The sequence below is a fragment of the Lissotriton vulgaris genome, chromosome 10 (assembly GCF_964263255.1).
Source record: "Lissotriton vulgaris chromosome 10, aLisVul1.2, whole genome shotgun sequence".
NCBI lineage: Eukaryota > Metazoa > Chordata > Amphibia > Caudata > Salamandridae > Lissotriton > Lissotriton vulgaris.
In genome coordinates this window covers 1013220903-1013248831 of record NC_141698.1, presented here as the reverse complement: position 1 = coordinate 1013248831, position 27929 = coordinate 1013220903, and positions in this window count along the sequence as shown.

Here is a 27929-nt window from a genome sequence, read left to right as displayed (position 1 = left end):
AGACACTAATAATAAGATCAGCTGGATCAAGTATGTAGAGAACCTTCGGACACGCATTGGCTTGCCACAATAGGTCGTAGGCCACCCACCGACCTGTACCAGGGACCACGTGAAGCAACTTTATTGGGCATGGGTAGAATAAATTTGCACAATCCAAACAGGGTTCCTTAGCGGATACCTTTATGGACTCAAAACCCAACTGCTCCCTAGAAAGTTTATTTGATGTCATCAAGGTCCCAGCCGACAGGAAATTGTACATCCAGTTTAGGCATGGCAGTCTACCTGTTAATGCTTTTACTAATTCTTGGATGAATAATAAAACTCGATCCAAGCGCTGTCCTTCTTGTGCTTGTCCAAACAAATCAACTGGCAATGTCCTTTTTGCCTGCCTAGTTTACATGAAACCAAGGAGTAAATAAAAAATGTAAATTGATACTTGTATAGCGCACTACTCACCCGCAAGGGTCTCAAGGCGCTTGTACGAATACCCCTGTGGAACCCATCCTGGCTTTCCCTGTGAGGCGTCCACTCCTGGGCACCCCCAAGGTGGAGGCCAGGCATCCTTAGCGTTGTGGGGGCCATTGTGGAGATTAAGCAAGCTATTGCCCAGAGTTGCAGAGTGGGACTCCATGACTGGAATAGGCACCGAGGCGAGAATTATCAGGTCCTTGGAATTTTGAGCCCAAGACCCGCCGAGGCGGGGAATTGAACCCTGGTCCCGGGCTAGACCTCTGCATCAGGGTCCACCACTCTAATCATTGAGCCACACTTCTCCGGTGTGCAGACAACTAGGGACCCAAAACTCAGAGGAGGCAATGCACATTTTAAAATCAGATGCCAGACCCCTGTTTGTCTGCGCAGCAGTGAAATTCTTAGGTCACTGCTGGGCGATTAGAAGGAAGGCACTGTTGAAATCCTTCCCTGGCCCTGATAGATAAAATGGTAATCATGATTACCCGGTAAGCGAGGATTAATTTCTAATTTGAAATATATGTTTTTAAACTGTATATACCTGATTTTATGGAATTATTTGATGTACAGTAATATTGTTAATGCTGGATTTCGTACAAGGGCCTTAACAGGGGGTAAAAGGGGCAACAATGTACTGTTTATTTCATTGGGTTAACAATCTGATGAGTGTCCTATGTAGTTGCTGCTAATGCACTAGCACTTTATTCATGTGGCCCCATTCCCCTGCCCAGTATGGCCTGCGACAACATAATTATGATATGCCACTTTATTATATACACCAGAGTACTTTGTATCATTCACTTGTGCATTTTTTTTCTTTTATAATTTAGAACGTTTTAACTTGACTTGTGTGGCTGTACACTTTTATGGTTTTTTACCAACCGAAATAAAGTGAACTTGATGATGATGATATTAGTAAGTCACCCTAAAGTGTTCCTTGTAAGGCAACAGAGCAGGGTGCTTAGATATAAACATTAGGCATACTACATATTTCGGTTTGATTGTGCTCCACATAAAATAAAACCCAAAGGCTATGTCACTGTGTAGGCATGGCTAGACATTTCACTAATAGGCCTAGGTAGCAAAAACATCTTTTTTTCCACCTCTGCTTATGAAAGGGCTAGAAAGATACTTGAAAGATATATCCTGCTTTGTGTGTAGAATCTGTGTTAGCTGTGAAATAAGATGTTTGATGCCTTAAGCAGAAAAGTATTTTTGTGACCTTTAAGGACCCCATCTGAAAAGAAGGTCCTGTTGGAAGAAGAATCCTAATTTATGACTCCTACTGGGAGAAGAGGACTCGGATAAAGACTCAAGGACTCCTGAATCCTGCAGCCACCCAGGGACACAACTGATCTCCCAGGGTCAAGTGGTTAGCATAATGTTTACCTGCTTCAGGGACACAAAAAATCTGAAAGACTGAGAGAGTCCTGGTGAACATTTCTGCCCTGAAGAGCTTGGAGCCGCAGGACTGACCAGAAAAAGCTTTGTTGGCAGCTGAGGACTAGGGGCCTGATTGAGGGTTAATCCTTTCAAAATGTGAAGGATATTCCTCTGCCTTCTTACAAGTGCATTATCCTCTGGCTCTTGCAATTAGGCAAATGGAGTATCTGTCACATTTGCCATGGAGTAGCCCATCTGTCAAACTCAAAATCAGGCCCTGAGTATGAAGATGAAGCCTAAAATTGCACCCAGGTCTAGGTTCACCTCAAACTGTCATTTTTCCATAGTGCTATTTTTTTTTCTAGGTGCTCTGTGACTTAAAATGTAAGAAATGCATATCTCTGATTTCCCTTAACTTATTTTCATGATCTTGGCATCTTTTGATCATTGAACTTTTCTCTATTCATCTAAATTGATTTGTAAATGTTATTGTGTAGTGTTCTTTGGTTTACAATCTTTGGTACTGTTTGAACTTATCACACACGTTTCTGGGGATCGCCTGCTGCTTGTGCCAGGAATTGAGAAGAGATTCTCTCAGAACTGTGTTATGATGTAATCATAGAGGTGTATTCAGTTGGCAGGAGTGCCCCTCTCCCAAATTAATAAACTAATTCTGGCAGGCATTGAGCATGTCTATGGTGGATAGCAACAGTCATCATCCGCAGGAACAAATTATAAAGCCATGATCGTGTTCCTTCATGGTATCTAATTATATACATGACATGTGCAAACGTAATTCAGTCGGTGCATTGTATATTAGCTTTCGTACCAGGGGTTTTTGGGGATTTTTCTGGCTCCAACTGAGGTAAGTAAGGACATTAGTTCTTGCAAATGTGATGGTTCATTGTAAAGATACATGCCTTACCCATTCTTTCTGTGACACTACGTTTTCATTGACAAATGTTGTATCCTTGTTCAACTCATTAACAAAAAAAACACAATCAGTTTGAATATGAAGACTTGTTGCTTACAGCTTGATTTTTCAATATCCTTTTAACCGATATTAACAGAGATTTCTGGCAGTTGTTGATTAATAGTTAATATTAAAAATGTACATTGAAACTAAAATTTCTGTTTAGATTTAAAAAACAACCATTCTGAATTTGATTTTACCTTTTTTTTTAACAAACAATGAAAATGCGCACGTTTTTCTGGTAGGATTTTAAAGTTATGCTTTTATTTATGTAGGTAATAGATCCAGAATTCGTTAAATACCTGTGCCCTGTGAGTATGTCTATTTTATTTACATTGCTTGTAAATAAACACTCAGCCTCCAGGGGATATCACGGCGCTGAAATTGCTGCTAACTGTAGTCTCCAATGCAGGGGTTTACTGGTGTGTTCATTTAGTTAACAAGTTAATCAGGAAAAAGGCAGGTTTTAAAGTTTTTTTCTGAACTTAAGGTTGTTGTCCATGAGGAGAATGTCAAGAGGCAGTGAGTTCCATTGGGCCACTGTTATATTGGAGAAGGAGCAGCCCCCAGTCCTCACTCTTTTGAAGCGCTTTGTCTTTGCTAGTGTAGTTCTGTGACCTCAAGTTTTGAGTAGGGATGTAGAATTCTAGTTTGGAGTGTAGTATTGCTGGGCCCAAGTTGCAAAGTGCTTTGTATGCGTGGCAAAAAGTTTACATTTTGCTCTTTTGAGCATCAGTAGCCAATGGAGGGTTTTTAGAAAAGTTGAAGCTGAAATATATCTGTCTTTGTTCCATATCAGTCTGGCTGCCGCATTTTGAATTACCTGAAGGTGGGAGGTGGGATAGTCCACCATGCCCACGTAAGGTGCATTGCCATAGTCCAGTCTGAACTACTGTTCGTCTGTCCGCTAGAATCCAATGGAAGAGTTTTCTCAGGAGTTTAAGGATGCCAAAACATTTTGCCACAAGTGGCATTGACTTGCTCCTGAATGGATAGGGATCTGTTGATTACGACCCCTAGGTTTCTTGCTACTTTCTTAAGCTAGGGACTGAGCACAAAGCAGCAGGCCACTATCATGGGTCCCAAATATGTAGATGAGTCGGTTGTTCAATGGGGTTGATGCATCTAAGCCTGACATTTTTTGCTAGACAGGGTATTAGCGCTTGCTTTCAAATCTCAGGGTATTCCGCAGTGGACAGGTTAGGTTGAACATTTGTGTCAGAGAGGGCCTAAGTGAGGGGACCAAGCGAGCAAAAATAAAATGGTGGCAGGGATCCAGTGGAGAGCCTGACTTAACACTCGTCATCCGTTTTACAGCTTACTCTACAGAGAATTTGGCAAAGTTTCATAGGGTAGCGCTGCCTATAGTTGAGCAGCTAAATTGATACTGGCAGATTTCATCTAGATGGGGTTGTTTGTCAACGGTAGCGTAGATATTGTCAATCATATTGGTGAAGAAATTGCTTAATTGCTCACAATGGTGGCTGGGGGGGTGGTGATGTTTGTGATAAAATTTGAAAAAGCTATTTTGATGAACTGCGATTTTCTTTAAGGCATTAATCCCTTTTAGCCTCTTGGGTGCTCTGTGGTGGCAATTCAGCTCTTGTTCGAATTCTTGTCAGCCCTTAAATTATTTGGAGTGTCTCCAAGCATGATCCAGAGATTTGCATATCCTCTTTTTTGTTTTAGCTCTAGTGAATACCAGTTTTCTGATGGGAAATTTTGCTGGGATTTGTTTACAAAGAGTTAGTAATGGCAGTGCTAACTTTCTCTAGGTGAGCATTAACCACGGCGGGATGAAATGGTTTGAGATTGAGTCTGCATTTACTTTGCTCCAAGCTCTCTTGGATGGGTCCATGTATTTTTCGGGGGATTAGTGACAGTGAGAGCGAAAAACTCACCGATGCGTACTCTGTCCAAAGCAGGGGTTTAATATTGTGGGTCAAGGTGATTTCTATATTTGGGAATTGTAGGTCTAATATGTGTCTTGTACTGTGAATCGGGCCAGAAATGCATGGTTTGAGCTGGAGGATTTGCATATCGCTCTAGTTGTTTGCAAAGTGGTTCCTCTATGTTTTCATAGTGTAAGTTGAAATCTCCAATCACTATATATTCATCATGTTTTAAAATTAGTGGGGATAGACCAGAGAGGAAATTGGTGGCCATTAGGGGGTTATATCTTTGGGGTCTATATAGTACTGTGCCACCGAGCAATCTTCGCTCTTTGAAGTAGAGTGCTAGGAACCCACATTCTATTGTGGAAGAACTGAGGGGCATATTACCAACAACTAGCGATAATTATCACTATGTTGGCTTAGCGGGAATATTCCTATCGCCGCCCTTCACCTGTTTTTATCGCTAGATACCTTGCTATTATCAAGGTTTATCTCAGAAGCGATAAAAAACGGGCGAAATGCGTGAATATCGCTGTCAATACAGCGATATTCAGGCATTACCATGACAATGCTCTTAGCCATGTTATCCACCTCTCATTGGATAACATGGCTAAGAACTGGTCAGGGCAGGCGTTAGCTTTTGGAGATATTCGCGCTTAGCGCGAATATTTTCAAAACTACGCCTGTGTTGATCATAGGTGATAGTGATTTTCAGTCGCTGACATTTTGGCACGCCCACTTTGCATGTCGTTAGCGATAATTATCGCTGACATGCAAAGCGGGCCACTAAAATGCCCGCTATCGCCTACAAGCTGTGGCTAACTGGTGTTAGCGACAGCTTGGTAATAGGGCGATAAAATTTTCGCCACTTTAGCAGGAAAAAGTCCCACTAAAGCGGCGATAATGGCCCTTGGTAATATGCCCCCGAGTTCAATAGAGCCAGTATATTTGTCTTCGAAGATGACAGCAGTGCCTCCTCAGACGGCCAGTTCTGTCACATATCAGAATTTTGTAGCCCAGAGGCATTGAAGTCATAATTTCAGGCCATGTGTGTTTGTTTATGCAGGTTTCCGTATTCAAGTATATCAAAAGAACTAACCATCCTTGATCCAACAGAGAACTTGAAACTAGCCTTGTAACAACGACTGTGCATTAATCAAGAGTACCTAACCTGCTCAAGACCCCTAATTTTGTTATTGACGTGGCTTTTTGGGATATACCGGCCCCAATGGGAGAGCATGTTCTGTGGCAGGAAACTCCGCAGTCCAGGACACTTCACCTGGAGGCTGAGACAAACCTTCAGGTGAAATACTATGAAAAATGAGGAATACCTAGGGAACTCAGGACAGATACTACTGGTTTGCAGAGTAATTTTCTACTTCCACAGCCTCCCTCATGTAATCCATGGTAACTATGCCTCTCCCTGCCAGAGTTACCAATAAACCCTATAATTTTTCATTTCTATGGGGACACTTAGGGCCTCATTCATAATCTGGACAACACAGAGAGGGGCAGAACAAGCGTCATTATGCCCCAGGCTCTGTGTTTTCCAGGACTCTTCAGCAACATTCATTTTTAGGTCTCGCACCTGCGAACCGGATCGCGAAAGCGATCCGTCGCTGCGAGACTTATTGTGATCATTTCAGTTTTCAAGGACTCAAGGGGAACAGACAAGAGACAAGAGATGTGAACGCGCAGATCTTTGACTTGGATTAGGTCGCACGCGTCAACTGTGAAGAGCATGTCAGTTTCAGTTTTACACGAGCAGTTCTACATTTTGTTACTTTGTTGCAGTTTTAAAGGCTGGTTTGTGAAGAGCATGTCAGTTTCAGTTTTCCCTTGCCAACTGTGCAAAGAGCTTCTGCATACAAATTTTTTTTTATGGGTGTTTTTAATATAATGTGCGTGTTTTAATACAATGAGTGTGTTGAAAAGTGGGTGTTTTCGATATAATTAGTGCGTAAAAAAGTGTTTGTGTTTAACTACAATAATAATGTGTGTGTTTTCAATACAATGAGCGTATTAGGAAGTGTTTGTGCTGTAGAGTGGAGCGCTGTAGAGTGGAGCGCTGCGCTGTAGAGTGGAGCGCTGCGCTGTAGAGTGGAGCGCTGCGCTGTAGAGTGGAGGGCTGCGCTGTACAGTAGAATGCTGTGTTGTGTAGTGTTGTGCTTTAGAGTGCTGCGTTGCGCTGTACAGTGGAGCGCTGCGCTGTAGAGTGGAGCGCAGCGTTGTAGAGTGGAGCGCTGCGTTGTAGAGTGGAGCACTGCGTTGTAGAGTGGAGTGCTGCGTTGTAGAGTGGAGTGCTGCGTTGTAGAGTGGACTGGTGCGCTTTGTGGAGTAGTGCATTGTAGAGTGGAGCTGCGCTGTAGAGTGGAGCGCTGCGCTGTAGAGTGGAGCGCTGCGCTGTAGAGTGGAGCGCTGCGCTGTAGAGCAGAATGCTGCGTTGTGTTGCGCTGCGCTGTAGAGTGGAGCGCTGCGCTGTAGAGTGGAGCGTTGTAGAGTGGAGCGTTGCGTTGTAGAGTGAAGTGTTGCGCTGTAGACTGGACCGCTGCGCTGCAGAGTTGCGCGCTGCGCTGTAGAGTGGCGCGCTGCGCTGTAGAGTGGAGCGCTGCGCTGTAGAGTGGAGCGCTGCGCTGTAGAGTGGAGCGCTGCGCTGTACAGCAGAATGCTGCGTTGTGTAGTAATGCGCTGTAGAGTGGAGCGCTGCGCTGTAGAGTTGAGTGCTATACTGGGAAGTTCTGTGCTGTAGAGTGGAGTGCTGCGTTGTGTAGTGCTGCGCTGTAGAGTGGAGTGTTGCACTGTAGAGTGGAGAGTTGCACTGTAGATCGGTGCGCTGCGCTGTAGAGTGGCGCGCTGCGCTGCAGACTGGATCGCTGCGCTGTAGAGTAGAGCGCTGTAGAGTGAGTGCTGCTCTGTAGAGTGAAATGCTGCGCTGTACAGTGGAGTGCTAAATTGGGACGGTCTGCGCTGTAAAGTGGAGTGTTGTGTTGTGTAATGCTGCGCTGTAGAGTGGAGTATTGCACTGTAGAGTGGAGTGTTGCGCTGTAGAGTGGAGTGTTGCGCTGTAGAGTGGTGTGCTTTGTGGAGTAGTGCATTGTAGAGTGGAGCACTGCGCTGTAGAGTGGAGCACTGCGCTGTAGAGTGGAGCAGTTCGCTGTAGAGTGGAGCGCTGTACTGTAGAGTGGAGTGCTGCATTGTATAGTGCTGCGCTGTAGAGTGGAGTGCTGGACTATGAAGTGCTACATTGTAGAGTGGAGTGCTGCGTTTTGTAGTGCTGCACTATAGAGTGGAGCGTTGCGCTGTAGAGCGGAGCGTTGCGCTGTAGAGCGGAGCGCTGCGCTGTAGAATAGAGTGGAGCGCTGCAGAGTGGAGCGCTGCAGAGTGGAGCGCTGCGCTGCAGAGTGGAGCGCTGCGCTGCAGAGTGGAGCGCTGCGCTGCAGAGTGGAGCGCTGCGCTGCAGAGTGGAGCGCTGCGCTGCAGAGTGGAGCGCTGCGCTGCAGAGTGGAGCGCTGCGCTGTAGAGTGGAGCGTTGCGCTGTAGAGTGGAGTGTTGCGCTGTAGAGTCGCTGTAGAGTGGAGTGTTGCGCTGTAGAGTCGCTGTAGAGTGGTGTGCTTTGTGGAGTAGTGCATTGTAGATTGGAGCACTGCGCTGTAGAACGCACCTGCGAACTCTGCGAGACTTATTGTGATCATTTCAGTTTTCAAGGACTCAAGGGGAACAGACAAGAGAAGAGATGTGAACGCGCAGATCTTCGATTTGGATCAGTTTCGTTCTTACTTGTTCAGGGGCAGCTTGCTTTTTAAGATTTATACAGTGTGGCTACATATTTGTCAGCCCCCCCCCCCCTTTCTACAGTGCCCCGCATTCTACAGCTACAGCGCCCCTGCACTCTACAGCGCCCCCGCACTCTACAGCTACAGCGCCCCTGCACTCTACAGCTACAGCGCCCCTGCACTCTACAGCTACAGCGCCCCTGCACTCTACAGCTACAGCGCCACCGCACTCTACAGCGCCACCGCACTCTACAGCGCCACCGCACTCTACAGCGCCACCGCACTCTACAGCGCCACCGCACTCTACAGCGCCACCGCACTCTACAGCTACAGCGCCCCTGCACTCTACAGCTACAGCACCCTGCACTCTACAGCTACAGCACCCTGCACTCTACAGCTACAGCACCCTGCACTCTACAGCTACAGCACCCTGCACTCTACAGCTACAGCGCCCCCGCACGCTACAGCGCCCCCGCACTCTACAGCGCCCCCGCACTCTACAGTGCCCCCGCACTCTACAGTGCCCCTGCACTCCACAGCGCCCCTGCACTCCACAGCTACAGCGCCCCTGCACTCCACAGCTACAGCGCCCCTGCACTCTACAGCTACAGCGCCCCGCACTCTACAGCGCCCCGCACTCCAGGGCCGGACTGGGAAACAAAAGCAGCCCTGGCAATTTTTGCCAGACCAGCCCCCGTCTGTTGCGTAGCGAGTCCGACTGCTTCTAGGGGGGTTTGGAAAAGGACAGACCAAAATGGTGAAATTTACAGCACATTTTTTATTACATATTCAAATTGTATCAACTTTCAAAGCACAGTAAATAGTAGATGAGGACCTTAAAGAACATCAGGTTACCCACCCAGTCATGTGTACCCATAGACATTCTTTCAGAGAGCATCAAAAATAGACACAAGTAGTGAATCAGAAAGAACAAAGTAAAAGTGAGGCCAGCCCCCACATGATGTGTAGCGAGCAAGCGCAGTGAGCAACTACTACTAGAGGTAGTGGTGGTGCTAAGGCACCAGGACTTCTCTTGTTTTGCAGGGCCTTCTAAGGTCTAGCATGGGAACGTGCTCCCTCAGGAGAGTGGTCTGGCAGACTGGTCATGAAGGCTGAACCTGGTTCCCCAGTTTTTAATTCAGCAGCTCTGACCACAGTGCTACATCCGCTTCCTCACTGAACACCATTCTGCCCCACTAAGAGCGATACACATTGCCTTCAACAACAATCCAATTTGACCTACTACAAACAACTGGATGCAACTGAATTCAAATTACGCACTAGGCAAGAGCAATATGCTTCCTAAAAGAAATAGTAACAACATCCTGGAAAAAGCAAAAACTCATAGGGAATGAAAGATTAAATAAAGCATGTGAAAGCAAGAACAATATGGTGAACTTAACACTTTTGCACTCACTATTCAGAAATCAACGAGTATTTTTGCCAGAAAAGTTAAGGACATGACTACTGGGCTCAGAAAGGACCCATTCCAATGTCCACTGCTTATATGCTTATAAAACGTACGCAGTATGGTTTAGAATGACCACATTCGTGAACACAAAACTGCCCACATTCGTGAACACAAAACTGCCGTACACATTTTGTTTTCCAATCCACCCATCAACCATGTATTGCAGAATTGGTGCACTTCCCCACCGGGGTAAACAATGCTGTTCAAAGAAAGACAAGAAAACAAAAGGAGCGCTTCACTGGCAAAGTCTGTAAAGTGACGCTAAGAAGTTTGGGTTTAAATAAAACCGATCTGGCCACTTTAAGAACACTCTGTTTTGCTTTATTTTGTTATTTATTTTCATATATTTTGAACCTTTTATTTCTGAGGCTGCAGTTTGAAATTCAAAAATGCCAAAAGCGGCATATCCAGCAAAAGTGTTTTTCTTTTTTGCATCCATTTCACAGGGGAACAAATGAACGAAAGGAAGAAAGAGAGGGTGAGAACCATTTCTTGAGTCACGGTTTTCTGTAAGTGAGGATGAGCTAGAGAGAAAGAGAGGGTGACAGCAGCCAGCGGCAGAGCAGAAGCGGACTCCTTCCTTGTTTTGCCTGGCAGGAAGCAAGAGACAGAGACCCTTACCTTCTCTGCTCCCTGCCCATCCCGGAACAGCCACTAATGCCGAGCCATCTCTGCAGACCTTGGATATTTCTGAGGTCCTCCAGGGACACATGTTCAAAATGAAAAAGTAGGGGAACGGAATCTATAGAATTAAAGAAGTAGAGACAAGCCGTACCCTGCCGATCCCGCCCACTTTGACCACTGCATGTTACATCGCCTACTTCTGCCAGAAGACGCGGCCTGCACTCTGCACGTCGTCTGCAGGGGTAATGTGGAAGAGAGGAGGACGTCACCCCTGTATCTCCTCAGCAGATAGTCCAAGAGTCTCCTCAGAAGATAGTCTAGAACGTTTATGCACTTGCTGCAGAAGTACATAAATTGTTCAACCAAGGTTCGAAAATCTGACTATGGTTTGCAGGGTTTCTAAGGAAGAGAGGAGGAAGTCGATAGATAGCCGAGAGGGTTTATGCACCTGCTGTAAAAGTGTGTACACTTCTTAACACAAGTTTGAATCCCTACACTGTGATATAGAGGGATACTGGGGGAAAGAAGCAAAGAATGCGAGCTAGCACCCCTTCAGCTGATAGGTCTGTGGGTTTTTGCACCTGCCTGCGGCAGAGGGGCATTAACTACTGCCAATGGGTTCAAATTACTTCAGGGTCCCCTCAACACTTTATTATCAGCGTGTCAACGTACTGGTCTACCTATATAAAATAGTATTAAAAATGAAATATTTCAGTTATTTTGGTCTGAGTATTTGTAATTGATATAAAGGAAAACAATACCCCTTCCACAGACTTAGTAAAGCTCAATTCACAGACTAATATTATCAGAATTTAAAAATGTTCAATTTTAACCAATCACAACAAAATGATTGACTTTGCTCATTGATCTGATACAGCTAGAAAGCACCGGCATCAGCTATAGGGCTGGTTTGTTTTAGGCATATGTTTGTCATTGTGTGATGTCTGGATAATGTAGCGTAAAACTCTCAAATACAAGTCATTGTTTTCATTTACTCATAAGAAAGTGTCACTGGCAGTGCCACACATTTGACAGTAGAATGTCAACTCAAATCATAGGAATGTCAATCATAAGCAATCTGTGAACTTGACAGCTACGTCATTTCTACTGCATGCTCTTCTGCAGACCTCTCAGCAGCAGACCAGAGCTGCTGAGCAGTTAAAGGCAGGCAGTGGGTTAATGCTGTTGTGTGATTGTGGCCAATGAACTTGTGATCTCACAATTATTTCCCATGGCATTTTATAGCAAAATCCGTGTACTTTCTGGTATGTCCCACATTATGCAAGATAGAACAGCTCCTGGCACTCTGATAAAAGGCAATACAAGCTTCTCACAGTGCATGTCAGTGGGCCAAACAACGGCGCAACTCGTAAAACAAACTGCTTGCTGTTAACTGAAGCGTCGTAAGACTCATTTGTTAAAAGACATACTTGTATACTTTGCAATTTAACTAATTCATTATTCAACTGCAAACAATTAAACTTCAAAAAGACAAACGCAATCACGTTACTATTTAGCTCACGTTTCAGCGCGCAAACAACGCCACTCTGGGCCGTTCGGTTCACTAAAAATGAGCTTCTAACACCACCAGCCCGTGCCTCCCGTCAACGCTCTAGAATCGTTATTAATTGGATTTGTTAAATTCACCTGTGCTCCCATCGCTGGCCCACTTCACTCCTCCCTTTCTTTTGGAAACGTGGAAAGCGAAATACTTTTCTAATAGTTCTACAAATTAGCATGAACCGTGTTTAATTTCAGCAACAAAATGCTTACTGTTGCAGTTTGTTTTTCACATTTTCACTTCAGATACTTGCTGAGTAGAAGTCGAGTAGCCAAAGGTCACTTGGAATATTACCTTAATATATCTTGTTTTGGGGTCAACAATGCCTAGCAAGTTAGCAACGATTAAGCCACACGAAGTAAATTAAGACAAAAACCTGTATTTTTCTCTGAGAAAGCAGGTAATTTGCCCTGCCCGTCCCGATCACGGCCCTAACCAGCCCTTTTGCTTTTAATTTTGAATTTGGCCCACGTACACAAGCCCAGCTGCCGTAGCCCCATGAATCATCATGCAGGCCTGACACAAGCATGCATTGCATTTTCAACTTAAATGACTGGACCGGACAACTCACCTGCAGACAGGGGGCTGGGGGGGCTAGAAATAATTAAATGGTGTGCCTCGCTCTGTTTTGGTTGTTGAGTGACTCGTGACTCGTCTCTGCCTCTGAGATCACGAGACCTCGCATGCGCACTTTGCGAGAGCCCGGCCCCAATGCGCATGATTTTTAAAATCCAGACCCCACCCTAAGCGGTAAACTACTCCTCGGCTTCAGCTTGCCGGCCGCGCGCAGACGCGGGGGCCAGGCGGAGGAGGAGGAGACATCTGCGCGCTGCGCGCGCCATGGATCTGCCTGCGCAGCACCAGGTGCATTTATTTAATAAATTTTACATGGAATACTGCCAGCCTTATGCACAGCAGCACATTTAGTATTAATTATGCAGCAGATGTAGCTGCTACTGAACTAACTCGGGTCGCGGACCGTCACAGCTACAGCGCCCCACACTCTACAGCGCCCCTGCACTCTACAGCTACAGCACCCCTGCACTCTACAGCGCCCCGCACTCTACAGCGCCCCTGCACTCTACAGCTACAGCGCCCCGCACTCTACAGCGCCCCTGCACACTACAGCTACAGCGCCCCGCACTCTACAGCGCCCCCGCACTCTACAGCTACAGCAACCCACACTCTACAGCGCCCCCGCACTCTACAGCTACAGCGCCCCCGCACTCTACAGTGCCCCGCACTCTACAGCTACAGCGCCCCACACTCTACAGCGCCCCTGCACTCTACAGCTAGAGCGCCCCGCACTCTACAGCGCCCCCGCACTCTACAGCTACAGCAACCCACACTCTACAGCTACAGCGCCCCCGCACACTACAGCGCCCCGCACTCTACAGCACCCCGCACTCTACAGCTACAGCGCCCCGCACTCTACAGCTACAACGCCCCGCACTCTACAGCTACAACGCCCCGCACTCTACAGCGCCCCCGCACTCTACAGCGCCCCCGCACTCTACAGCGCCCCGCACTCTACAGCTACAGCACCCCGCACTCTACAGCGCCCCTACTCCATCCATACTACCGGGGGATTGCCAGGTGCCCGGACTGGTGTCCGGCCCTGCCACACTCTACAGAGCCCCGCATTCTACAGCTACAGCGCCCCCGCACTCTACAGCGCCCCACACTCTACAGCGCCCCGCACTCTACAGCTACAGCACCCCCGCACTCTACAGCTACAGCGCCCCACACTCTACAGCGCCCCTGCACTCTACAGCTACAGCACCCCTGCACTCTACAGCGCCCCGCACTCTACAGCGCCCCTGCACTCTACAGCTACAGCGCCCCGCACTCTACAGCGCCCCTGCACTCTACAGCTACAGCGCCCCGCACTCTACAGCGCCCCCGCACTCTACAGCGCCCCCGCACTCTACAGCTACAGCAACCCACACTCTAAGCGGTAAACTACTCCTCGGCTTCAGCTTGCCGGCCGCGCGCAGACGCGGGGGCCAGGCGGAGGAGGAGGAGACATCTGCGCGCTGCGCGCGCCATGGATCTGCCTGCGCAGCACCAGGTGCATTTATTTAATAAATTTTACATGGAATACTGCCAGCCTTATGCACAGCAGCACATTTAGTATTAATTATGCAGCAGATGTAGCTGCTACTGAACTAACTCGGGTCGCGGACCGTCACAGCTACAGCGCCCCACACTCTACAGCGCCCCTGCACTCTACAGCTACAGCACCCCTGCACTCTACAGCGCCCCGCACTCTACAGCGCCCCTGCACTCTACAGCTACAGCGCCCCGCACTCTACAGCGCCCCTGCACACTACAGCTACAGCGCCCCGCACTCTACAGCGCCCCCGCACTCTACAGCTACAGCAACCCACACTCTACAGCGCCCCCGCACTCTACAGCTACAGCGCCCCCGCACTCTACAGTGCCCCGCACTCTACAGCTACAGCGCCCCACACTCTACAGCGCCCCTGCACTCTACAGCTAGAGCGCCCCGCACTCTACAGCGCCCCCGCACTCTACAGCTACAGCAACCCACACTCTACAGCTACAGCGCCCCCGCACACTACAGCGCCCCGCACTCTACAGCACCCCGCACTCTACAGCTACAGCGCCCCGCACTCTACAGCTACAACGCCCCGCACTCTACAGCTACAACGCCCCGCACTCTACAGCGCCCCCGCACTCTACAGCGCCCCCGCACTCTACAGCGCCCCGCACTCTACAGCTACAGCACCCCGCACTCTACAGCGCCCCTACTCCATCCATACTACCGGGGGATTGCCAGGTGCCCGGACTGGTGTCCGGCCCTGCCACACTCTACAGAGCCCCGCATTCTACAGCTACAGCGCCCCCGCACTCTACAGCGCCCCACACTCTACAGCGCCCCGCACTCTACAGCTACAGCACCCCCGCACTCTACAGCTACAGCGCCCCACACTCTACAGCGCCCCTGCACTCTACAGCTACAGCACCCCTGCACTCTACAGCGCCCCGCACTCTACAGCGCCCCTGCACTCTACAGCTACAGCGCCCCGCACTCTACAGCGCCCCTGCACTCTACAGCTACAGCGCCCCGCACTCTACAGCGCCCCCGCACTCTACAGCGCCCCCGCACTCTACAGCTACAGCAACCCACACTCTACAGCGCCCCCGCACTCTACAGCTACAGCGCCCCCGCACTCTACAGTGCCCCGCACTCTACAGCTACAGCGCCCCACACTCTACAGCGCCCCTGCACTCTACAGCTAGAGCGCCCCGCACTCTACAGCGCCCCCGCACTCTACAGCTACAGCAACCCACACTCTACAGCTACAGCGCCCCTGCACACTACAGCGCCCCGCACTCTACAGCACCCTGCACTCTACAGCTACAGCGCCCCGCACTCTACAGCTACAACGCCCCGCACTCTACAGCTACAACGCCCCGCACTCTACAGCGCCCCCGCACTCTACAGCGCCCCCGCACTCTACAGCGCCCCGCACTCTACAGCTACAGCACCCCGCACTCTACAGCGCCCCCGCACTCTACAGCTACAGCGCCCCTGCACTCTACAGCTACAGCGCCCCTGCACTCTACAGCTACAGCACACTCTACAGCGCCCCCGCACTCTACAGCTACAGCGCCCTGCACTCTACAGCTACAGCGCCCCCGCACTCTACAGCGCCCCCACACTCTACAGCGCCCCCACACTCTACAGCGCCCCCACACTCTACAGCGCCCCACACTCTACAGCGCCCCACACTCTACAGCGCCCCACACTCTACAGCGCCCCTGCACTCTACAGCGGCCCGCACTCTACAGCGCCCCGCACTCTACAGCGCCCCCGCACTCTACAGCGCCCGCACTTTACAACGCCCACGCTCTACAGCTACAGCGCCACTGCACTCTACAGCGCCCCTGCACTCTACAGCTACAGCGCCCGCACTCTACAGCGCCCCACACTCTACAGCGCCACCGCACTCTACAGTGCCACCGCACTCTACAGCGCCCCGCACTCTACAGCGCCCCGCACTCTACAGCGCCCCACACTCTACAGCGCCACCGCACTCTACAGCGCCACTGCACTCTACAGCGCCCCACACTCTACAGCGCCCCACACTCCACAGCTCAGAAGGGCCATGAGATAGATTCTATCACTGTCGCCAGCATCATGTAAGTTGGGGATCGGATCCCTGGCTGCTCAACCAATCAGAATGCAGCTCACAACAAACGAGTAATTTTCTAGTTGCTGGCACGAGTGTGAGTGCAGCCCATACTGCTGAAGATATCAGTCTGGTCTAGGAGTGTCCTGAATTGTGTGCACTCGTGTCAGATGGATTTTTAGCAGTACTAGAGGCACGCACTGCACAAATAAGCTGTGATACTGTGCCGAAGGTGGAAGAGAGCAGTCCAGAGATCTGGTGGACACAGTAAACCGTGTGCAGGCCTGCGGTTGTTAAAGGGCTGAGTCTAGGACACAAGCCCATGAAGGAACAGGAAAAGGTAATTTTTCTGGTTCACCTTCAACGGGAGGTAAAAAAAAAGAATCTTGGTCCTCAGAAGTAAGTTCTCGCCTCTAAGTGCCCACCGCTAACCACTGTAGGCTACCTTTGAACATACACAATTTTATTTATCCCTCATACAAACTAAATTGGAGAAATGTGCCTGCCCGAGACAGGATTGTGCATTAATAGGTGATGTAACTTCACAATCTTTAAAGCTTCCACAACAATCACAGTTGCACAACAACACACACTGGAGCATAATTCCTTTGCAGGAGAGTGTCGCACATCACATCAATATTTAATTCATGCACTGTATATGGGGCCTCCTCTGGGAGGAGAATATATGCGGCAATGTGAAGGGTGGGGCTAGCATGCCTGTGGGGCCCGCCTGGTCAAGAAATCAGCACAGACCCGATATCAGATGCTAAAATGGTAGACTCAAGACACTGCATACATGATGACATCGGTACAAACCAGTACAACGCCGAAATAGGCCTCTCCTCCAAGAAAAATGGCACAGATGCAAATATCAATATCAAATCAGGAGATTTCTCAGACGGTCCGTCGGTCAGTCTCTTTGAGAGGCGGGCAGGGCTGTGACCGAAGTCAGTCACTCCCGTGCCAGTCATGAGCACACGCCTACTGTGACTCATGACGCCAGGGAGCCGTCCTGGGTACCCGAGCGCCATGCCACGCCCCGCCACGCCTCGCCCCCCCTCGCACCGCGGCGGAATTTGCCATGCGGCGAAGGGGTTAAGCTATTGGCATTGTACATGAAAATGCTTTTTATTTATGTTTTTAAAACGAAAACAAAAATAAAAGGCATGTTATTTGCAATGTCAATAGCTCCAACTTGCGTAAATGCGAGACCTATTGCATTGCAAATGCTTGTTAGATTTTTAATTTCAAGTCAGACTGCCGTCTTTATTGATATTAAGACAGGTTGGCTTGCAGTGAATTTTTAATAAGCACGCTTCTAGTTGGGAGGCCACTCTGCTCCATCCTTGCAGTTACCTTTCCATCCGGTATTTGTACTCCAGGGAGAGACTGCTGGCAGATTATCTAGGGCAGTGGTTCTTAACCTGTGATACAGGGACCCCTGGGGTTCCGTGACGCCTACTCAGTGGGTCCGCGACTGCTTAGAAAATAGAATGCTGTGAACAGATTAATAAAGTGTATATTAATGAATAAGCAAAATGTAAAAACAAAAAAAATTAACACGGTCTGTAAATGTGAAGGAACTCTAAACTGGAGACAACAATTTAAGTTGGTGCCATCAGATTGTTTCATGCCGGGGCAGTCTAACTGTAGCAAAGAGAATAAAGTATGGACGGTGGATGGCCTTAATTGAATTTAGAAAAGCTACAACCTTCCTGAAAATATTTGGAATTTTTCTATATTCCATTGTGAATTAAATAAAATATGTTATCATTTTTGTACCGGCTTGACGAATACTTAATGTCCATAATTTTGTGTTTTGGGGTTCAAATAATTGAAATTGCTTAGGCTTTGGTCGCTGGATTCCAATATAACTCAGTGGGAGACCCCAGATGGCATTAATTATTCATTAGGGGTCACATGATTCCAGTAATGATTGAGAGGGGTTCCACAGAAGTCAGAAGGTGAAGAACCACTGATCTAGGGTACTCGAAGATGGCCCACAGTCGAATGCCTTTACATCATAAAGGACTACCGGGTTGCAATAGGACAGCAGAAATTAACCACTCCCGAATTCTCAGTAATGTTCCCAACACATTCGTTTAGAGACCGATTCAGAACTTTACAAGTGATCCCATACTGTTCAGTAATATTGGTATTATGCACCAAAGCAAGGTCAGCTTGATCTATTGCCTTCTTGAACACACCTGAGTACCAGAACCAGTGCGTCACAGAAATGATGCACGTGTCTAAGACTGGGCCTTTCATGTGTCCTTGCGGAGAGTGATGCCCCTTCCAATGGACCCCACTGCGTAGCTCAGAGACCCACCAACATATGCATCACTGTCCAGTACGTACCTCAGATGCCAATACCTTAAAAGGTACATGACAATAACCCATTTAGTTTACTCCACCAACCCTCGTCTGCAGTGTTGTGTAAAGATGTCTTTGACTATCTCTGCAGCCCTAAAGTATTGACAACAACTCTACACCCTGGGTATTTGCCACATTGCCAGCAGCATTTGATTGGCTTGTTACCAATGTATGCATGAAGCCACATCACCCCACCTCAGAGATCTCCACTGGCTCCCCATCCAGAAGACATGCCAGTTCAAAATCCTCATGCCTGCTGATCGTCCCTCGATTCAGACTCACGCGTACTGGTGGCAGAACTTTCACCGTTACAGCCGCCAAGCTTTGGAATAGCCTACCCATAGATCTTAGGTTCTCCGAATCTGAACAAGTCTTCTGTCGCAAATTGAAAACATGGCTATTTTCTAAGCACTAGCCAGCATATCCCTTGCAGACCTGCTCTTCTGACAGATAGGCATGTACTTGGCAACCCTCTCTGTGATAAACAAGTAGTCTTAGCGCCGGGACACCCCCGCTGGAGGTAGCCGTGCACTCTATAAGCTTCTTAAATAAATAAATAAATAAATGCACGCCTACAAAGCGCTACACAACCAAGGACCATCCTACATCAACCATCGACTAAACTTCCACCTGCCCACAAGACACCTGCGCTCCGCCTCACTCGCCCTTGCACACACACCCTGCACCCACCACGGCTGCAACATGCAGCTCCCTCTCTTACATCGCCGCTAAGGCTGGAACACCCTAACCCTCCACCTCTGAACAGCTGCCTCCCTGGTGGAGCTCAGAAAGAAGATCAAGACCTGGCTTGTTGAGTCATGGCCCTTAGCACCCAGAAGCCCCTGGGGCACAAATACTGACTGATTGATTGGTCTATCTTGTTGACTCATCTCAGCTGTAGCAATTCCAGTGCTTTCTTTGGTGGAGAGTCTGTGTGCCACATCAATCCTTCCTGCCAGTGGAGGTGTGTGGTGTTGTCCCGGTGGCCATCATCCGTGCTTGCTACATGTTGTGATGGTGGTAGGTGGTGAGCTGGCCTGGTGCCATTGCAGTGCCCCTCTTCCTACAGCGCAGACCCATTTAAAGTGTCCATTGATTTCACTGCAGTTCAAAGGTCAAAGATTCACTCACCCATGCTACGTCTATGGTTGTGCAGAAAGGGGTTGCTGCTTGTTGTTTAGCCATGAACCCAATGTTGACAGCAACTAACCTCTGACCTCTGAGCCAGTCCTCTTTCCTGCAATATTTTGGCACTAGGCGGAATTCTGATTCCAACTCCAGTCTTAAAGTTCGGGTGGAAATGCACTTTACAGATGTTCTCTGGAAGAGCATGTGGGGTTGCCCCTTCTTTTCTAGGCCCATTTCCCCAACTCATTGCTCCCAGACTAGGTGAACTCTGGACACCCCCATTTCATGGTTTAGCTGCTCACAAGTATACACCCCTCCCCATCCACGCTGCATTGCCTTTCTTTGAGGCCTGCTCACGAAGGCATCATGAGGACAATTAGACCAAACAAAAGGCAGTGGGAGCTCTATGCACTTTTACTAATAGGGATTGGATGTTTTGGGGCCAATTGACAAACAAATGTAAGAGGGCGCGGAACAGTACTCCTGCAGTACTGTATACTGTGCTTTTGTGATGTGCTCGTTTGTGTTTAGAATCCAGCGCCAAGAGTTCCCAGAGGCAAACAAGGCACTTCATGAGCTTCACTAGCTATCTTACAGCCACCTCACTGCAATAGCTTGTAGCATGTTTGTAGCATGTTTGTAGCATGTGCACTGATTGCTGGTTTGGTACACGATAAAGACATGCATAGATTCCCTTAAGCAAAATATCCTGTGATTGTGGGAATCTGCCACACGTGTGCCCCTAGGCATCAACGACACTGCACTCTTGCCCTATGGTGGGCAGTATTCAGTCACCTTCTAGTCACCCGCGAATCCAGCGCTGGTAGGAAAAAAATATTTCTTGACACCGAGATTTACACAAGAAAATTCCCAAAGGGAGCCAAAAAGTAATTAGCAATTATTAAATAAGGCTCCACATTTCTGTTTTTTAAATGCCATCAATCTATTTTGTAAGCTTGTGAGATTTGCCTCACAGCAGGGAGCCTGCAAAAGCTGTTTGATCCATGCATACATGCATAGCTTTGCACAGAAAATATCAGTTCATGTCTGTCTGCTGCCATGGTAACAGACTATGCCAGACCTCTGGAGGGCACTACCTACAAATCCCTGTATTTACATTACGGCGATACAGTGCCCTGTTGCATACTTATTAGAACTCAATTGCAAGATTAATTACTTTACAAAGCGTATTTAACGTTTGATTTTAAAAATAATCGCTAATGTTAGCTTGAAGCAAGCGTCTGACTGCTCTACTTAAGGCGGGTAGTCACTCCACTGCATGGCAATAAAATAATAGAACTGTGTACCTTATAAGTGTTCTACGTATCTGCCTGCCAGTCCGTCCGTGCATGCATCAGTCTGTCTGTCTGTCTGTCTGTCTGTCTATCTGTCTGTCTGTCTATCTATCTATCTATCTATCTATCTATCTATCTATCTATCTATCTATCTATCTATCTATCTATCTATCTATCTATCTATCTATTTGGTGTAATGGGCCCAGGTCTTGAAGCTGGTCCCTGTGGGGAGAGGAGGTGGCCTAACGGCTAGGGCAGTCGTCCTTGAATCTGGGAACGAAGCTGATCATCCTGTGATTCTGGGCAAATTACTTCATCTCCCCGTGCCTAACAAAAAAAATAATGTGTCCTCATGTAACGCAACTGGTGCTATGTAAAGCGCTCTGATACTCGATTCAGGTCAAGTTTGCGCTATATAAAACTATGTTAAAAAAAAAGAGTGGTACGTTTGGATCCCCTAATTATATATTTCATTAAGAAGCCTGGAAGCTTATGTGTATGAGAGAGAATACAAGAAAAAGATTGGTTGTCCCCGAGCACAATGCAACAATTGACTTTATGACTTTGAAACCCTAACTGATGTCGAAGGGAGTACTCTCCTAGATATATTTATACAATTTTTTTCTGAACAATTTTGACCTGTGGAAACAGATGGAGTTATTGAGCATATTGACGATGGATGTAGATCATTGTATATGAAGAAAATCCGAATTGATTAGCTTTATATTGGTGCACGAAAAATAGGTTACACCTGGAATGTGGTTTTTGTGTCTTTAAAGAAAATTTCCTTTATGCCCTGAAGAAGTCATTGGGTGATTGTTTCGCGTGACGAAACACGTGTTGGCATTGGCTTTGCTTTGTTGGCTACACTCTGTATGAACTCAATGAATTATGAAGATTGAAAGTGTGATGGAGACTTTTTATATGTGAAGATAAAAGAAAAAAAGAATATAAAAAGGAACTGATTCAATGTACTTTAAACAAGAAAGAATATGATTTGGTTCTTCTTTCCTCTCAGAATTTATTAGTAATTGTTGCATTGTGCTTGGGGACAACAAATCTTTTTAAAGTAGCAATGCATTAGTACTACTTTCTACAAACGGCAATTTACAAACCAGCAGGTGGAAATATAAATCTCTACCTCCTTATACTTCTATGCAAAAATCTCTGCACATGTAAGTTTACTACTTAGGGGCCGATTCTGATTTTATTAGGAACAATTCTGAATGGGATTCGTTTAATCGGAATCCGATTCAGAACCCACCTTTCATGTTTCCCAACAACCGATTATGATGGCTGGAATGCGTTCGAACTGTCCAACTCGGTTCCGAAAGGTATTGGGAGTTACTGAGTCTTTCGGAGCCGAATCGTACAGCTCTATGGACACGGTTTCCGAACGAGCGATGACGATGACCGATTCAGACAGCCGTTTCGATTCGGTCTGCCCGACTCAAAATGGCTTTCGGAATCTGTCTTTGGGGGCCCATAGTAGGCTCCCCTTCACCAGGGGCCTTCCGATTCAGATCTGGGGGGTAACCATGGGACTCCTCTCCGCAACAGTGTGGCAGGCACTATGGGGTGCCTGCCACAGAGTGCAAGGTTTTCCACAACCACTCCTTTTTTCAATGGGAGCTGTGTTATCGTTCGGAATACAGGCTCCCATTGAAGTCAATGGAAGTCCGACTGAACAATGTTGGGAAGCATCTAATCGGTTGTTCGGACTCGCAGGACCTGATTCGATTGGAAACGATTCCAAGACCAATTCATTCATAACCCTTTCCAAACTACATCGGAATCTTAGTGGTAAATGTGGCAGGGACTTGGGAGGGAGTGGTGGGAATATGGAGAATATTACTACAAAAGGGAAGGGATATGGAGGGATGAGTGAGAGATAGAGATGAGTTAGGATAGTTTATGGAGAGGTAAGCTAATAAAATTAGACACCCATAAAAAGTGAGGCCATTGCTTTTCAAAAACACCACTTTAAGGTTTTTACTGCCCTAATGGTGGTAAAACAGTGCCACGGCAAGCCTGTCTGTGCCCGTCAGCGTCCCGGAAAGGTCCAGGGCCGGTCATGCTGCCAGTTCTGCTCTGGAGCCGCCTAAGGTAATTACCTACGATAGGGACCACTTGGTAGCTCTTGATAACGACTCGGCGTGTAGAGCCCATTTGGTTACTTTGGGGTATAATGGTTTTGAGAGGTGAAAAGACTGTAACTGGTCAGCCTGACCTTCTCTTAGAGAGCACAAAGTTAAATGGGCTATGTCTGCCCCAGTCAGGGGATGTGAGGTCCCAGATATATTTTGGAAGGCTTCTCTACTGAATGTCCGTTCCTTGAAAAAACATGACCTTGAAATTTATGATTTTCTTATCGACTCATCCCCTGACTTGTTGTTTCTTACAGAAACTTGGTTATCGGATGCTTCTAATCCTACTATTGCCAATGCGATTCCTCAGGGCTACCAGATCTTGAGGAAGGAACGCCCGGTGGGGAGAGGCGGTGGGCTAGCTATCGTATATAGGAGCTCCTTTACTTTCACTCCTTTAGCGAATGTGGAAATAGAGGGAGCGGAAAGTTTGGGCTTTCGCCTAACTCTCTCGGCTCAGCAATCCACGCCAGGAGTAGTCATTTATCGCCCTCCTGGTCTGGCGAAGAATTTCCTGGACTCGATTGCCCATTCTATTTCTCCCATTGAAGCTAAATACAGCCATGGTACGGTCTTGGGGGATTTTAATATCCACATGGATAAATCGTTGGAGCCTGGCCCTCTTAGACTGTATGAATCTTTGGATATCCTTAACTTAACTCCCTTTGTATGTGGTGCTACGCATGACAAAGGCCATATACTGGATCAGGTTTTCTCCTCTAATCAGATTTACATGGATGCCCCCAAAACCTTAACCTGGTCCGACCATTATTTGATCTATTTTAAAATCTGCAGAGATGCCGTTAGGCCCCAACCTTTAGATATAGCCAAGGTGAACCATTGCTTTAGACCATTTCACTTGATGACACCTGAGGCCATCCAGATTGTGTTGCAACAGCAGCCGTTTCTCTTAAGCGGCCTCCTGGAACAGGATGTGAAGACTTCAGAGGATTGGCTACAGCAACAAGCCACTGAATTGGCACCCCCATGTGTGAGGCCTGTAAAATCCACTCAAGTTTCAGCCCCCTGGTTTTCCGAGGCTCTAAGGGATAGCAAAAGAGCCTGTAAACATTGTGAAAGAGAGTGGCAGAGGAATTATAATCCTTCAGACAAACTGATCTACAAACTGGCACTGAATAATTATTACAAGAGTATATGTGAGGCGAAGAAACTTTTTTTTCTACAAAAATAAATATGGCGGCTAATAAGAGTAAAACCCTTTTTAATGTTGTAAAAAGTTTCACCTCCCCTGCCTCTATAGCCAACCGTTTGCTCCTATAAGCGATTGGACGGAACAAATGGCCCTCTTTTTCTATGAAAAAATTAAGCTGATCCAAGATTCTTTTGAAGCTCAATCACTGGATCGGGAGGGTGTTGAGTGCTCCCACCTAGCTGCCTGCTCCAGCCCCAGGGCCTCCCTGAGGGAGTTCCCAGAGATGTCTTTGGAGCAATCTCGGATGTTTATGAAAACTTTGAAATCCGGCTCTCCTACGGATCCTTGCCTAGCAAAGGTATTATCTTCACTAGCAGATGTGATCAACCCTTGTCTCCACCTGGAAAAAACAATGACAACAACACCACCACCCTGCTCGACAACCTCGCCAACCTCGGACTCAAGCAACTGGTGGACACGCCCACCCACCTCCCTGGCCACACGCTCGACCCCATCTTCTCCGCCAGCAACCACGTCTCCTTCAGCCACTCCACCAGACTACACTGGACCGACCACAGCTGCATCTACTTCACCTTCAAGAAGACCCTCACCCCCCCACCACACCCTACAGTTACCCCGCAGATGCTGGAGCAAAGTCACCACAGACCAACTGACCACATCACTGAGCCAGAACCCCCTTGTCGACACCCCTGACACCAACGACACAGCAGACAATCTCGCACAATTGATCACCAACTGCGCTGACGACCTCGCTCCACTGAAGAAACCTCCAGGCAACAACAGCAACAGAAAAACCTCATGGTTGACAGACGCCCTCAAACTCGCAAAGAAATCATGCCGAACCCTCGAAAAAGCTTGGCGCCACAAACGGAGATCAGAAAACATGACAGCCCTCAAGAGCGCCACCCGCTAATACCACCAGATGATCTGCACCACCAAAAGGACATCGTTCAAAGAGCGGTTGGACAGCAACTCCCACAACAGCAAGGAACTCTTCAGCATCGTCAAAGAGCTCTCCAACCCCAGCGCCAGCAACAACGACATCACACCATCGCAAGACCTCTGCAACTCCCTCGCCGCATTCTTCCACCACAAGATCGCAGATATACATGACAGCTTCCGACCCCAGACTCCACCCCCAGCCACCAAACCAACGACCCACACCACCAGCCTCAGCGCATGGACACCCATCAGCACTAAAGACACCACCGTGTCATGAAGACCATCTACTCCGGCTCCCCCTCCGACCCATGCCCTCATCATATCTTCAACAAAGCCAATGCCATCATCGCACCCTACCTCCGGAACATCATTAACAGCTCCTTCACGTCAGCCACCTTCCCTGGAAGCTGGAAACACGCAGAAATCAACGCCCTTCTGAAGAAACCAACAGCAGACCCCAAAGACCTCAAGAACTTTCGCCCCATCTCTCTTCTCCCCTTCCCGGCTAAAGTCATCGAGAAGACCGTCAATAAACAACTGACTGCATTCCTCGAAGCAAACAACTCGCTCAACCCATCCCAGTCCGGATTTTGAGCCAACCACAGCACCGAGACCGCCCTCATCGCAGCCACCTGTGGTAAATATTTGATTTACCGTCTTAATTTCTATGCAGGTAAGTACTTAAACAAAAATAACTCAATCGGAAAGAAAGAGGCAGAGTCCGTAGTGTTAGAGTTCTTAGGGGTTTTATTCCTTAAAAAGGAATGGGTCAGGTACCGGATATCGGATTCCTGCCACCACAGGGGTGCAGGAAGGGATAGAGCATACTTTATTGACATTACATTACTTTTATACTTAATATACACAATAGAAGTCAATGCAGAAGGCGTAACAGCTGAGAGAAACGAGATAATGATACACACGTGTTAGCAATACGTAATCAGAAGGCGTGAACTAAGGCGTGCACAGAGGTGTGTTCTAGAAACGTCACATGTAAGTGTCAGAAGTGGGTGGCTCTATGACAGAATAGTGCAGAGTCAGCAGGAATCGGTAGCTAGGATGCGCGCGCAGCTGCATGACGTGTGATTGACTTAAAAGTTGGAGGGTGCAGGGGACTTGACATTTACACTAGAGGAAAAAGACAGAAGTCTGGCATGTCAGATCAACTCGTTCCTATATCATATCTGATATCTGATGTTTGGGAACCATATTATCTAGAAGGAAAAGGTCTCTCGGACAGAGGCTATTCTATACTGACTGTGAGTGCGTGTATAAGCGTCTAGGTGTCTGCATGAGATGCGAGGGGGCATGGGCCTACCATGGTAACAGAGACTATGAATTACTCGGACTGAGACAGTGAGGCCGGGCCCTTTGCTCTGCAGCTGGAAGGATGTTTACTTAAACTAGTAGGCAGGAATGTATTTCTGAGGAGCGGAACAGATAATTCGAAGGTTGAATACAGTCTTGGCAGACAACAGGCTGAGCTAAGCGCCGTGAGCCGCGCAGGGAGTAGGACAGAGTTCACGGGTGGGGGCATCCCACCTCGCAGTTTCAGGAGGCAGAGATGCTTTTTAGAAAGAGGCTTGATGACAGAAAACAGGGCCTACTTCGCCTGGGCTGGAAAACGTGTAAAGTACACCACAAAAAGACGTTGGCAAGGCATACTTAGGAACGGAATATTCAACCCATTCAGGGTGGGTCTGAAAGAGGACATGTTAACGTTGGACGCAAATGTGTTTGCGTCTTCATAGCTGGCACAGGAGGGAAGTTACATGCACTTTAAGTTCGTACATGGAGACGGTGGGGTACACGTTAGGGAACATTTCTTGACCATAAAATTTATATTTCCTCATTCCCTCCTTGTTCCCTACGGACCCTTCATGATATATCGATCCTCATGAACCGATCAGTCTGTTCACGTAACATCATTTGCTCTTCTTTCTTCTTTTCGCGTTTTGCATGAAAACTGGAATGCGGAATACATGACGTGGCGCACAGACCGCAAATCGCTGGCCCACATTGTAGACATAGGCAACAACTGAATACTATGAGAAGACCAACGCCTAGGAAGGATAGAATCTTCCATCCCCAAGCAGTCAACGTTGTCCAGAACCAACCGGACCAAGTCCAGGTGCCTGGATTCTGATGTATCAAACTTGCAATTTTATGAAGACGTGTGATAGCTTTATATACAGTTGGCGCGTTTTCTGGAATGAAAACACAGCAACTTGACCCGATGACCTTACAGGCTCCGCCTCTATCTGCCAAGATGACGTCAATCACAAGACGATTCTGAAGAACAACAACCCGCATGGCGGACTGCTCTTCTGTTAAGTTGCCTAGAGCGGAGGTAGTTTCATTCACTACTGCTTCGAGGGTTCTAGTTAATTTACGTATCAGTTTACTATTAAAAACAGCACCGAAGTAGGGGAAGAAACCTTTATTAAAGTCTGTATATTGCTCCCATGCCTTTTCAGTATAGTCGACAATCGGGAGATCTCTTCTGAGTCTACTGTTTACTAGATTTGTATTTCTGTGATAATCAGGAGGAGCTAGGAA